This window comes from Miscanthus floridulus, chromosome 18 (genome assembly GCF_019320115.1).
Source record: "Miscanthus floridulus cultivar M001 chromosome 18, ASM1932011v1, whole genome shotgun sequence".
NCBI classification, from domain to species: domain Eukaryota; kingdom Viridiplantae; phylum Streptophyta; class Magnoliopsida; order Poales; family Poaceae; genus Miscanthus; species Miscanthus floridulus.
Window position 1 is genome coordinate 75,107,992 of NC_089597.1, and position 15,454 is coordinate 75,123,445.

Consider the following 15,454-nt stretch of genomic DNA (forward strand, 5'->3'; position numbering starts at 1 on the left):
ATATAATATAATTTAAGTGTCTTAGACAAATCTGGGCATGCCATTTTCTATTGGCCATCTAACTACCCATAAAGAAGTTACTGGTCAAATTAAGATATATGTCTCCATGTACTAGGAGGGCACCTGTTTCAACTGGTGGGAGCAATAAATTGCCGATGATGACAAGCTTATACAAATAAACCCTTGCATTTGGTATTCTGATTGCATTACATAGTGTACAACTGTACAATCCTGTTCCCTGTAGAGAAAACCCATAGTTTAGCACCCACTAGATCACAGTTTATATGTCTTAAAGCTCGTTTCATGATACCTTTTGTTTCCCAGTTCCTACATAGAAACACTTGCTGTGCACCTGATCTTAGTGGGTGCTGAGGCAAACTGAATGCTTGATATGGCTGGATTGGCGAGTAGCAATAGATGGGAATGGCAATGATAAACTGAACTTGTCCTCCCTCTGGAGGCTCTGAGTTTCTTTGGTTTATTGTTGTTTAATGTCAATTGTTCTGTCTTATACATATAGAGCTGACCCTAACAAGTAACAAACTTGCTAACAAAATGCTAACCAAATCAATCCAAAACAAAATCTTGAAACAAACTCTGAACAAACTCTCCTAGCTACTAGTGGAGGCTCGATCCTTCTTGCGCTGGTACTTCTTCCCCGAGAAGGCGTCCACAACATACTACTTCGCCTTTCATTATTTCCTGTATCGTTTGTTTGGCGAGTAGCAATAGATAGGAATGGCAACGATAAACTGAACTTGTCCTTCCTCTGGAGGCTCTGAGTTTCTTTGGTTTATCCTTATTTATTTAATCTCAATTGTTCTGTCTGTCTTATACATATAGAGCTGACCCTGTTGGTCCCTTGACTCCCTGCACAGGTGAGCAATCAGCTCACCCAGCTCACTCACACACACTACGGCTAGAGGTAGAAGAAAGGGCTTGAGCACAGCACACACAGCCGAGCAGCAGCTTTGCAGCTCTGAAACTGGCTTCAGCTGAACTGAATTTTGCATTGCACTAGGGTGTAGTATATATACAACTACATGTACCTCTATCAGGTACAATAAGGTATGGTGAGGACACCAACTACCTACTCTAAGGTAGTACAAGACTTAGCTCAGCCATACTCTACACTACATGGCTGATGCAAACCACTACAACTAAGGCCTATTGCCTTACTGCTACAGCAGCAGCAGCGAGTGGACAGCCAGGGCTGACCAGCTCCATCTAATCTGCAGCAAAGAGAGATTTGGGGAGCAATTATGTCTTACAGACCCTAACAAGTAACAAACTTGCTAACAAAATGCTAACCAAATCAATCCAAAACAAAATCTTGAAACAAACTATGAACAAACTCTCCTAGCCACTAGTGGACGCCCGATCCTTCTTGCGCTGGTACTTCTTCCCCGAGAAGGCGTCCACAACATGCTACTTCGCCTTTCATTATTATCTGTAGCGTTTGTTTCATGCTAATGACTTGACAGTTGGATGCATTGGTAATCATTTTATTGCAGCCTGATGTTGATGTCCCTAGGCTGCTCACATCATGCATTTCATTTCTTGAAATGGAAACATGAAACTTGCTCCATGTCACATTCTATGTTTAATTATGTTATCATTTTGTTGTATGAAGCTGGTGAATGACCCTGATATCTACTTTTGACCATGTATAGGTCCGTGTGGAGGCAGCTTTAACATTGCGTGCTTTAGCAGAGGTTGATCCCTACTTGTGTAGGTGGTTTAGTTTCATATGGTCTTACAACATTGCAAGCTCTTAGAGAGACTGTATCATTTGATAAGGTATATTACTTCCTATCAGTGACATGACTATCCCTATCATGGCTAATGTCTACTTTGGTAAATCTTTTCTGTGTTGAAGCTTGTATTGGGGATATATCGAGGTGCAACATGATTGGATATATTTTGCAGAATTTATTAAGTTACTCATGGATCTTAAAATGGCCGAAGTTAATCACTGCTAGTCAGTGGCTGAGCTTGGCTAGAATTACAGAGGGGATCAAACTAAATTAAACATTCTTTGTTTACATATTTTTTGTCAAGTAGTTTTATTTGCTTTCTTAAGAAATTGGGAGGGTACATAGCTCCTTTTGGCCTAACTTATGCTTCGCCTCTGATGCTAGAACAACCTTTTGCAGTTGAAGCTAGAAGAGTTAAAATTCTTAGTAACTGCATCTCTTATGGTGCTTTACAATCATGTGTGTTGTCTCCAGAATAGGAAAATCAGTGCACGATATGTACTGTCCATACAGAAGTACCACCCAAGCTGTGTACAGTAGTGGCGGTGGGTGTATGTAATTACCATTGTATTTTTATTTTTCTTCCTAATGTAATGATGTGCAGGTCTTCTGCATATTCAAGGAAAAAAAACTGTGTGCAGTACATGCAGAAATGATAGACAGGATCTTGTACTGTGAAAAAATTGGAATTTGGCTCTCATGGCAAGTGGGTTTCGCCCGAATGCCATCAAAGTTGTGGGCTTTGCTCCAATGCCCTTATGAAAGGAGTCCCTCTAAAATGCCATAATCGAGATTCCAGCACTGAAGGGCGGGCCTAGTGCAAGCGGTAGAGTCTTACCGCCTGTGACCGGAAGGTCCCGGGTTCGAGTCGCGGTCTCCTCGCATTGCACAGGCGAGGGTAAGGCTTGCCACTGACACCCTTCCCCAGACCCCGTACAGAGCGGGAGCTCTCTAGCACTGGGTACGCCGAGATTCCAGCACTCCTTTATTTTTTTCATCCAAATAACAGGACCTGGAATGATGTTTTTGCCCCTGTGATATTTTACATTCACCTCATCTCTCATCTGTTCATGCCGTTTGTGTGGTTCGTGCCCGTTCCGTCCGTGTATGGGGCTCTCGACGACCTGATGCCGGTGCCACTGCTCCAATCATCGACGGCCCAAACCCGCTCTGGACACCCGGACCAAGTTCCGTCTGCCCCAAGGCCCTAACCGGCCCCAAGTTCCATACCGAACGAGACGAATGACACGGACATGTGAGAGACGGGGATGAAGGTAAAATCACAAGGGCAAAAATGACATTCTACTTTATTTGGATGAAAATAATTAATTAAGATTAAGAGTGCTGAAATATCAAAATGGCATTTCAGAGACTCATTTCATAAGGGTATTTGGGCGAAGCCTACAACTTTGATGGCATTCGGGCAAAGCCTACCTGCCATGAGGGCAAACTTCCAATTTTCTCCTTGGACTGTTGTCTTGCTCTCAGGTTACTCTGTTGGAGGTCATTGCAAAAGTTCATTAGCCTAGTTCTGTACTTACAATTCCTATGTGGATGAACTGGCACTAGCTGTGTAGCATGTTGTTCAGTGCTTAATTGGTGGCATTGTCAATGGCTTTAGGTTAATCTTTCATATCAATTGTTTGCCCTCTTCTTGCTGTATTTACTATAACATTTTTCATACAGTTTGCTTTAACCTTTACCTGCTTGACAAATTTGGTTGTAATAACAGGGCAAAAGTTTGAACCTTGAGCTCGACTCACTACATGGACAGGCCACTGTGTTAGCTGCTCTTGTTGCAATATCGCCAAAGTTGCTTCTTGGTTATCCTGCGAGGTTCACCTCACTATACTTCAACATGCTTTCCTTGTTGTTTATCCCTATTAATAAATTTTAAACATTTCCATCCCATAAACTTGAAACATTTGCATTCCAGACATGGCTACAATCTAATCTGACATCTTGGATACTTCCAGAGTTTGCGAAATTCTAAGAAAATTATTAAAATGATGCTGGCAGCCTAGCAGAACCAGTCAAAGATAGAATTTGCACATACTCGAAAATATATGTCTGGCCAAATATTATATCCCAGAATCATGTACTCCTGGCTCATTTTGCATGTTGAATATTATGCAGGCTGCCCAATTCTGTACTTGAATTATCCAAAAAAATGCTGAATTGTTTCAGTCGAAATCCAGTGGCTGCTATTGCAGAGCGTGAAGCCGGTTGGTTGCTATTAGCTTCTCTTCTAGCATCCATGCCAAAAGAGGTATTAGGGATACTTTGTAATTTGTAAAATAGGTATAGATATTTGATAGCGATGGGAGTGATGGGTCTTTCTATTATACATGACCATGTATGCAGGAGCTGGAAGACCAGGTGTTTGATGTTCTTTTGCTATGGGCTGGTCTTTTTACTGGAAATCCTGAATCTTACCTTCGTCATATACAGGATTGGGCATCAGAATTGCGGTGAGTTTTATTGAGTGCATGCGGACTGCACGAGCACCATTGTATGTTTTTGCTCTACTAATTCATAGGGTATTAGCCCTCATTTTTTTTCTTGAGAAATACCATTTTTTATCTTCTTGGATGCCCATACTAATGATCTAGTTCCTTGATGCTACTTTGTTTTACCCCTATAGTACATAATCAGCTTAAACATTAGGCAGTTGCACAAGGCAAATAGAATGATCACACAAGACAAAATTGCATTGGACAGCATCATATATGGCTCATTCCAACAATTTTACTTTTCGTCCAATTGATGGTATTCACTAATGTTTAGTGTGTGTGTATATATATATATATATATATATATATATATATATATATATATATATATATATGCTGCAGGGTTCTGTCAGTTGCAATTGAGGCGCTTACTGCCTTCATAAGAAGTTTTGTTTATCCAGTTATCACAACTGCTGATGGTGGAATCTTGCTTAATCCTGTACTGGCCTACCTCGCCGGGTGCGTAAACATTTACTGATGCATTTCTATTCTGATGTGTATCATTTATGGTGCTTAATTCTGAAACTATATCGTTCAGAGCTCTATCCCTCATATCTTCGTTGAGATCTAAACAAGTGCCCAATGTAAGGTCTGCGCTGGACCTACTCACAACTAGAACATTGATGGCATATCGGTCCCTTTCGAATCCAGTGGTATATAAAACCGAGCACCAGCAGATGCTTCAGCTATGCTCAAGTCCATTCAGGTTTGTGCACCTCTTTGATTGCACTGCTATTGTCTTTAGACTTGACACAATATTATGCTTTGACTTGTTGAAATTATTAAATATATTGAATACTACACCTTTTTACTGTCAATAAATTTCGAAACCCTCTTGTGATTACTTTGAAAAACAATTCTATAGTCTAGGCCACTGAACTTATTTTTGTGCAATCCAGATGCCTAGTCTTGTTACTTTTGAGTCTGCCTACTACTCAGAAACTGTAGTTAGGTCCATTGATGACATGATTACAAATTTGTGAAATCTGGACTTTTAGTTAAAACTTGACATCATTAAGAATGATTGCCAATATTATATGAGGAAACTCTTGCTGAAATAGCAAGATCCTAGTTTTCTTCCTGAAGGAAGCATGAAATTTTGAAATTTCATTCAACCACTGGCATTGGTACACACAAGAAAGTGCACTTGCAACTAAAAAAGAACCACCAAAGGGCGACCAAACTCCTGCCTGTGTGACATGCTATCTACTTACTCGAGGATGTGGTAAACTTCTAGTGGTGCTAGCAGGCTATGCATAAATCACTCATGTGTTGCTGTTGTAACTTCCATTGATGATTTTGATGAACAAGACATAATATTTGAGACTTGCTTGCCCTCTAAAATGCCAAGATGATTGAATGTTAAAACCTATTTGAAAATGTTTTAGAATGCATCACACAGTTTTAGAACACACTGCACATGATCACTAGCATGGTTCATCCAGACATTCAAGGGTGATGCTGTGGCCAACGAGAGTAAAAGGGCCACAAAGCTGCTTTCGCAAACTCGCAATCCCCATCCCTGTTGCTGCTGAAGGCCAGGCCTTTGCTGAAGCACGGGGTTTTGCCGGCATATCTGCTGGACCACTACATGATGTGTTGACCTGCACTGGGCAATGCTGGAAGGAAGCCAGGTGGCACTGGGAGGGAAGTAAGGAGGTGCGGGATGCGGAACTGCAGGAGAATGGGTGGGATTTTCGAAAAAGTAGTGGTGACGTATCACTCAATTTGTTGAACTGCAAGCATCGGTGGTGGAGCTGACTTGTCATTCTGTGTGGCTCTAGGAAGCTCCAGGCTTTAGGCTTACCATTTACTCGAATGCCTTGGGCCAGGTGGGCTGATGGCAAGGCTCATAATTCAAGGAGGCTCACCTTGGCACTACAGCCAGCATGCAGTCATGCACAGCAGCAGCCAATTATGTGTCTGATATCCCTTGTACAGATGCAGCTGCAGCAGTATGGATTTCCCTCTATGGCGTCGCTCTGGCGTCTGTCACATAGGTTGGGCATCTAGGTTGTGCCCAGGTGCTGCATCTCACATTACTGCCTTAACAACTGTTAGCAGTAGCTCACTTGTATTCCAGCGCAATGTACAAGAAGTGTCAATATATGCAAAGAAACCCTGTACAGTGGATAAATTACTACCCAGTACACATATATCTAATGACAAGCATGATTACTATCATATTTGATGGAATTGCATGTAAGTTGTATCTATTCACAAACTTAATATGCATGTAAAATTGTGATTAGTTGTATTGCACTTGCACGCTTACTAATTGCATCTTTGTGTTTGAATTACCAATCTGCATGATTGCTTCTTTTGATAGATTTTTTTCATGAGTGCAACTTTTTCATGAGTTTAATCTTTAGAAATTTCCAGCTACTATAACTTCCTCATCCCACTCTGGAATGTTGTATTATCTGCCTTTTCTTCTGTGTACTTAAAATGATGGTCGATGTAATTAGTGATCCTTCTGGATGGGAAGAAAGCTCATGCTTGAAGTTTTTGTTGGATAAGAGAGATGCTTCGCTGGGTCCATGGATACCTGGAAGGTATTTGTCAAATATGATTTATTTTGTTTTTCTCTAACTGGCAGGAGAGCTGCCTGTCATTAGATTAGAAGGAAAACAATACAAAAATTCTCTGGACTTCTTTTGTATTTTTTGATGGAGTTTTGGCTACAGGGATTCATTTGAGGATGAATTACGTGCTTTTGATGGTGGTGCTGACGGGTTTCTACCGTGTGTGTGGGATGATGAAATCAGCAACTTCCCTCAGGTAGCTGTCTTCTTATATTTAGCCTGAGAAGCAGTACCCTCACCCCTGGCCAATTCTGAACTAGCGTGAACGGGTTCTAGAACAAGCTATTTAGCCTTAGTGACTAAGACTGTTGTTGTGCATGTTAGGTTTTTTCCTCATAAGTTTTCCCTTCTCTAAATTGCACTTCAAACCCCCTTCAGAATCACGAAATGGGAGTACAGTGCCATTCTGAAAAAGAACAGTATTATTTTCTTAACTGCATTTTTCTTGCAAGAGCATAGTAAGCCAAAATTGACTTGCTAATACTGCAAAGAAGTATGGTGGTTAGAAAACAACATCCTCTCTTAGGATGACAAGCGAGCCCTAGGAATATTTTTCATTTTCATAGATATTGTATTATTCCAACTTGCACAATCTTTGTGTTGTTAATTGGAATTTTGATTAACTGTTAGTGCCATTTAGTATAGTTAAACTATCGTTATGCTTCCATGTGACTTTTGCTAGTCAGGTGCAGATTCTGAATAATATATGGTTCTTTTTCTTATATGAAGCCAGAGTCAATTCGCAAAATGCTTGTCAACCAGATGCTTCTCTGTTATGGTTCCATATTTGCATGTCAGGTGCAATCTTAACTTCTGGGATCCACTCATGTTTTTATTAGAAGATTATCCCTCTGCTGGATAGTTTTCTACAATTATATTTTAACAAATCCATTAACAGGAAAACACTGTCAAGATAAGCCTCTTGAACAATCTTGACCAGTGCCTGAAGTCTGGGAAGAAGTACCTGTGGTTTAAGTTTCTCGTTACAAATGCATGTGTTGCTCTATTGTCAGGGTTAAAGGTATTTATCACATTTTTATGTATTCTGACCTCTAACAATATCATCTATTCCCTTAGTTACTAATATTGTACATGCTATGTTCCAGGAATTCCTCACTTTACGTGGTGCTAAATCATTGCCAATTGATATATTAAGTATGATCCAGTCCATATTCAAGGTAGTGCGATACACAATATTTGACAGCTTATAATTTCGATTCCTACCACCCATCTTCAAATTTAACATGGTTGTTGCTTTAGGCCATTTTAGTAGAGCCTGAAATTTCTACAGCACAGCGGCGAGCAGCATGCGAGGGTCTCGGTTTATTAGCACGAGTTGGGAATGATATCTTTACAGCAAGGATGGTTTGCTCCTTTATTTTGTTTTCATATTTTTTGAGATTATTTTCAGTGTTAACATTTAATTCCCTTACATATCCATCTCTCTGGTACGATACACAACATTGATCTTTTACTTTTGAATTTTGTTGTCAAGATTGAAGATTCCATAAAAAAAACCATGTTCTGTTTGCCTGTTTTCTAGTTTGATTGCTGATTACTACTATCTCAATTCTCAACAAGTGATTTTGTCAAGTACTTTTCATCCATAGTGTTTGAGTTCATGTTTTGAGTGCTGTTTCGATGTCTAATTTATATATTTTGTTGACAGTGCATGTAATGAATTCATTTTCTTTTCTCGACTTGACCCCCCCCCCCTCGCACCCCCCACCCCACCAACACACACACCAAATGTTCAAATCCTGGCATCTATCCCTGATACCGGCTTTACATGAAACTGGGCAGTTCAGTCTGGTCGAAATGGTTCAAATGTAGGGGTGGTCCACACAGAAACCAGACTCTAAGTGCTGGCTGTGTGTTTTCTGTTTCCTGATTAAACCTCCGCTTTTCTCTGCTTCTTAAAACTATGGCCTATAACATGCAGTAAACTAAAGGAAGTTTAAAATTTACATTGTTATGCGCAATTTTATACCAGTGCATGTTCTGTAGAGTGAAAAATTCTCAAAACTATAATTCTGTTTTCTAGCATGTTCTATAGAGTAGAAATTCTCGAGATTGTAATCTAGTTTTCTAGCACTAAATTCTTTCTTGTCTCAATTTATTAATTTGAGCAAACCTTGTATGTTTTTGCTTGTGTAATTTACACGCTTTATATGTCAATACAATTATTCCTCATACTTTATCTGGATCAGATTTTACATTTGTTTTCTCCCCTGATAGAGTTCCCAGTTTCTTCTTGCTAGTGATGGAAGTAATTTTTCGTTTGCTAGGCTCACTCTCTTCTTGGAGAGCTGGTAACAGCAACAGATCTGGGCTATACAGCTTCGGTTGCATTTTCACTAGGGTTGCATCCATCGAAGGTAAGTTTCGTATCTAAAGATATTTCTTTGTATTAATTCTGAATCTCAAAATACCAGTTAATAATCTCCATCGGGTTGGGTGTATTCGTGCCCATTTGTTTCAGTTTTATAATTCATTGTTGACTTTGAGAATTGTGTCCTACTGTTCATATAGGAGGAATAGATGATTGTATTCCTGGGCCTCGTGAGCAAATTATATACGAGTACATTGCTTGGGGGGCAAGAAGCCTTCCTTCGAGATAAGACAAGGCGGGAGGGAATACATGATCTCTGGAGGTATCCCAATATACTCTACCTGCCCCCCCAACCCAAACCCGCGCGCGCGTGCGGCAGTCACAACTGGAGGTGCATACTGTGAGACTGGAGAAGAGGCGAGGCCGAGTAGCCGTGGTCGACGTAGCCAATGTCAAGGTTGTCACACATGAAGCATGTTAGTCGCTGAATTCTTACTCTTGGTAGTAGCAGAATTCTTACTCTCATCGAGAGAGGATGACACTAGGAGTTGGGGTAATTTTCTGGTTTATTTCTCACACAAATGCAATGCCAACCTGAGGGGTTGGGGACACATATTTATAGTGCCAACCTGAGGGGTTGGGGACACATATTTATAGGCTGCTAGCCAGCCAAGCATATGCCAAGATGCTAGTCCTAGATGCTAAGATGCTGTCCTAGATGCTAGTCCTAGATGCTAAGATGTTGTCCTAGATACTGTCCTAGATGCTAGTCCTAGATGCTAAGATGCTGTCCTAGCCAGTCAAGGATGCTGTCCTTGCTGCAGTCCCACAAAGACCAGCCAACACAGAGACTTATCCATCATTTTTCCCCTAAGTCTTATGCGTCGTCTTGTGGGAAAGTTGAACCATCCCGGTCCTGGAGCAGAGCTCAAGGAACTTGATTCCTCCCAAGAGGCTTGGTAAGCAGGTCCGCTAAGCTGGTCCTTGGTGTTGATGTAGCTCGCCTTGATGCTCCTTCCTCCAAACAGCCTCGGATGAAGTGGTATCCTCACCCGGATGTGCTTACTCCGTTCATGGAAAACGGGGTTCTTTGCTAGGGCCAGAGCGGACTTGCTAGTCCATCCTGAGCTCCACCGCTTTAGTGTCTCTGCCGAGGAGATCACCAAGCAGTCGAGCGAGCCAGAGCGCCTGAGTCGAAGCGGTGGAGGCCGCTATGTACTCGGCCTCGCAGCTAGACAGGGCCACCACCTGCTGCCAGCTAACGAGGCACTTGCCGAGGAGGAAGAAGAGGATCCCGCTCGTGCTCTTGCTAGGTGTCGATGTCGCCGGCGTGGTCGCTGTCGCTATACCCGACGAAGTGTGCCGCCCCAGGGTCTCCTCCATGGTCTCGAGTCCCCGCAACGTAGTGGATGATCCTCTTCACAGCCTGCTGGTGCTCCGTCGTCGGTCGCTGCATGAACCGACTAACGTAGCCGACGGAGAATGTCAAGTCTGGCCGTGTGTGGGCGAGGTAGCGAAGGCTCCCCATAAGACGCCGGTACTGCGTAGCGTCCACCTCCTCCGTCGTGCTGTCACGGCTCAGCTTCAGCCTCCTCCATCAGAGTGAGAGCTGAGTTGTTGTCGGTGAGCCCAGCTAGCTCAACGACGCGCTTGGCGTATGCGGTCTGTCGAAGCGTGATCCCGGAGTCATCCTGGTGCACCTCGATTCCCAGGTAGAAGGAGAGAGGCCCCAGGTTACTCATCTGGAAAGTGGCCTTCATCTCTTCCTTGAATGCCGCCACCTCCGCATCCTTGGTGCCGATGATCACCAAGTCGTCGACGTCGACACCCACCAGCACATCATTTCCTCCACTGCTCCGTCGGTAGATGGCCGCCTCGTGTGGGCTTTGCTCGAAGCCCACCCCCTTTAGCATGGAATCCAACTTGGCATTCCATGCCCTCGGTGCCTGCCGCAAGCCATAGAGGGCCTTGCGCAGGCGGAGCACCTTGCCCTCCTTGCCGGGGATCACAAATCCCGGCGACTGGTGCACGTAGACCTCCTCCTTCAAGTCGCCGTTAAGGAACGCCGACTTGACGTCCATGTGATGAACACGCCAGCCCTCCTGGGCAGCTAGCGCTCGTGCCACTGCCACGCCTCGTCATCCCCGACGAGCAGCGAGACAGAGGGGTTGTGCCACCTGCACGTTAAGGACATAGACTCGATTTGCTGCTTCTGGATACCTTGGCAAGAAGGCGGCGACGGCGATCCCAAATCCTCATGACTCCATCCTCAACCACCACGCGCGAACCGTTCTCATCCAGCTGTCCCAAGCTGATGATGGAGTTCCTCAACGCGGGGATGTAGTAGACTCCGATGAGCAGCCTGTGCTCACCAGACACGGCGGTGAAGATGACGGAGCCGACGCCCTTGATCTCCACGCCGGAGGCATCCCCAAACTTGACGGAGCCTCGGACGCTAGAGTCAAGCTCGGTGAAGAACTCCCGTCGACCGGTCATGTGATGGGTGGCGCCGGTGTCGAGGCACCACCCATCAATCTTGTCGTTGCCGGAGCCGTCGTCCGAGGAGGGCGTGTGCTTTTGGCTCGTCAAGGTGGAGGAGAGCCGTTGCGGCCGGTGCCGCTGGAGGTAGCTCGATGCTTGCATGTGCCATGAACAGAGCCGGCTCCTCCTCTGCCTGTGCGACGTGGGCCTGGCTGCGTCGTGGCTGTCGATAGTCCTTGACCCAATGGTTAAGCTGGCCGCAGTTGCGGTAGGTGTCGTCTCGTGCCGGCTTGTGCTTGCCAGCGGCGCTGCCCTGGGCGCCTCCGCGGGCATCACCCTCGGCACGTCCTCGCGCCCCGGCCTGGGCGTCTCTGTGCGCCTTGCGTGGCTTGCCACGCTTGCGGCCGCCTGTCGCGGAAGAAGGCCCCTTCTTCCGGTCACCTTGGCAGGCAGCCCACTGCTCCCGAGTGAGAAGGAGCTTCCCACCAGTGGTGATGGGCCCCGAGAGAGACTGTGGCTCATCGCTGTCGACGACCTTGAGGCGACCTATCGCCTCCTCGATCGACATCGTGGAGAGATCCAGCTGGGACTCGATCGAGTGAGCCATCTGCTTGTACTTCTCGGAGACGCAGCGGAAGAGCTTTTCGATAGCTCTCTCCTCGCCGTAGGTGTCATCGCCGAACTGCACCATCATCTGCAACAGAGTGTTGAGACGGAGAGCAAAGTCATCAATGTCCTCACTTGGCTTGAAGGCCAGGTTCTCCCACTCCTTGCGAAGTGCCTGCAGTGTGGACTTGTGGGTGCGGTCGCTGCCGATGCGTGCCGCAGCGATGGCGTCCCAAGCCTCCTTGGCAGTCCGCTTGTTGGTAAGCGAGAACTGCATCTCGGACGGGACTGCAGCGATGAGGGCATCCAGCTCCCGTCGATCCTGGTCATAGTCGACGTCGCCGTACCGCACTGCCTCCCACATGTGCCGCACTTGGAGCCTTACTCTCATCACCGCAGCCCACTCGACGTAGTTGGTCTTAGTGAGGGTAGGCCACCCACCGCCGGGGCCGACGTCCCTGACAACAGCCTGGAGCCCGTGGTAACCACGGTACCGATCCGGGGAGAGAGAGCCACGCTGCCTGTGAAGGCTGCGCTCTCTATCGACCCGTCCGCCACCCTTGCCGTGCGCGCCTCCTCTAGGAGCGCCGTCGGCGTGTCCGCACCTGTCTGGGCTGCCGCCGCGCTCTTGGGCGTGCGCGGCTGCCCATTGCGCCTCCCGTGCTCGCACTGCCCTCCCTCCTCAGCCGCTCGAGGTCCGCGTCGGCGCTGTCGTCAGCAGAAACGGAGCTGCTGATGCTGCCGCGCAGAGCCTTGACCTCTGCTGCCGCCGCACGCGCTGCATCCGCTGCCGCCGCTGCTGGGGAGGGAGGCAGTGCGTGGCTGTTGCGCGGCTGGGAAAGGAGATGAGTAGGAGATGCTCAGGCTACAGGATAGTACGGCTCTTATACCAGTTGTTAGTCGCTAAATTCTTACTCTTGGTAGTAGCAGAATTCTTACTCTCATCGAGAGAGGATGACACTAGGAGTTGGGGCAATTTTCTGGTTTATTTCTCACACAAATGCCATGTCAAACTAAGGGGTTGGAGATACATATTTATAGGCTGCTAGCCAGCCAAGCATATGCCAAGATGCTAGTCCTAGATGCTAAGATGCTGTCCTAGATGCTAGTCCTAGATGCTAAGATGCTGTCCTAGATACTGTCCTAGATGCTAGTCTTAGATGCTAAGATGCTGTCCTAGCCAGTCAAGGATGCTGTCCTTGCTGCAGCCCCACAAAGACCAGCCAACACAGAAACTTATCCATCAAAGCAATGGGCGCAAAAGAGCCGCCATGAAGGGGGCGATACCAAAGTCGATGCAGGACATAGACGAAAACAACAATGCAATCGAGGCAGGAAGGGTTGTTATAGTCAAGCCGCCATGGATGAAGCATACTGCATACGCTGGGGTTGCTAGGCTTGGGAACACCTCGTGACCGATGACACGCACCAGTGTCATACTAGGTAGAAGGCCCCAACCATACGCCAACATCTAAGGTAACAGTAGAGAGGGCCTTGGCGACGGTTGCAGTGCACAGAACGGCGGGGGTAAAAGGTGGTGAGGGCAAGCCTGCTGTTGTCGGAGTAGACGAAGTAGGTTTAAAACAAACGATGACACTGGTGATATGGTTGTGCTAGACGAAGGTGATGCAGTGTGGGGGGAGTAGACGCTGCTGTTATGGTTGTGCTGGATGACGGTGATGCAGTGTGGGGGGAGTAGACGCTCCTACTTGGAGGCGAGCCATGCCCAAAGTCATCGTTCGGAGGCAAGGTATGCCAGTCATTGATGCACAGGGGATGATGATGTAGATGCAGCGGCGAGTGCCATCATGGACAGAGGCATGCCTGCGAGGGCGTGTCTCCTTCGGTGGCTATCATGTGCAGTGGTGCTGTGACCTGAGGAGGCAACATAGCAATATCGGCCCTATTGTTCAGAGAGGATGCACATAGTACTCGACTAACATCACGGGAGCCAGGAGGATCGCGCACAATGGGCTGATCGGATCGAGCACGCGCGAGGTGGGACAATGATGGAAGAAGTCGGTGGAGGCGTCCTCATTTGTGGTGGCAATGATGAACAAACGATGAACATGGTAGTTAGTATCATGACACATATCATAGGATCATATGCTTCTACGATACTACTGGAGTTGAGCGACACGAATTGGTGTGTGGATTGTTTTTGGATAGAGTCGTTGTGGGATTGAGATACAGAGGGCAGTATTGATAGAATCACGACACAATTACGATATCATGCGTCTCCAGTGCTAGTTGGCGACGAGTCCTCCACATCCGCACAAGCACGACATGCTAGCCGAGCATAGTTGTCGACGAGTCCTCCACACCTGCACAAGTGCGACATGCTAGCCGAGCCAACATCCTGGTGACCTACAACTGTAGGCCATGGATGAAATCAGGAGAGATGTGAGAGGAAAAGAAACACAAGGAAAAGATGGCGAGAAGGAAGGAACAGATAAGAATGACGTCGGTGGACTAAAAAAGTCTTCTCTGATGCCTGCTTTGTAGTACTTGAACTAAGTAGTGGGGCACATGTCGCTATCAGACCTGACCGGTCAGTCAGTCAGTGACTTCAATATTATTTTTTGCGGTATATGGAATTAGTATTATTAATTTTTATGGAATGTCTATGTATAATTACTAAATGTATTTTTTCTGATATATAAGTATTAAAACAATTAAAAAACAAAATTTCATAGTTATCCCAATACTACGATAAGATCCTACGATCCGTATCTAGGATCCTGATCCTAACAACCTTGGTGATGAAGCCGAGAAGCAACACTAGGAAGCGTTCCCTCGGCATTGCGTCGTTGTGTGCTCGTCCAAGCTGCGTGGGCGAGGAGCAGAGGCTGATGTTGTTGATGTTGATGTCGGAATAGATACATGCGAGGTCGACGGGCAGTCGGCGATTCAACCCCGATCAGTGATGGGGTAAATCGAATAGGGATACAAGCAACAACAAAGGCGACACACAGCCCACCGTGTGGGCAAAACAAACTGGGATACAAGCAACAACAAAGGCGACACGCACCCACCAGGACGCCGGGCGGTGCGGGTTGACGGTGGATCCTGCGTGGCCATGGCGCGGGGAAGGTCCCAGTCTGTGACAATGTAGGAGGGTGTTAGAGCGCATGGTCGGGACACACCTTGGCCTGTCAAGAGGGTGCCTGAGCGCATGGT

At 46.2% G+C, this 15,454-nt stretch overlaps 1 pseudogene; it reads left to right on the plus strand.

Annotated features, from left to right (window-relative positions):
• Positions 1-15,454, plus strand: part of LOC136521894 (protein SWEETIE-like) — a 63,781-nt pseudogene that overhangs the window by 14,512 nt on the left and 33,815 nt on the right.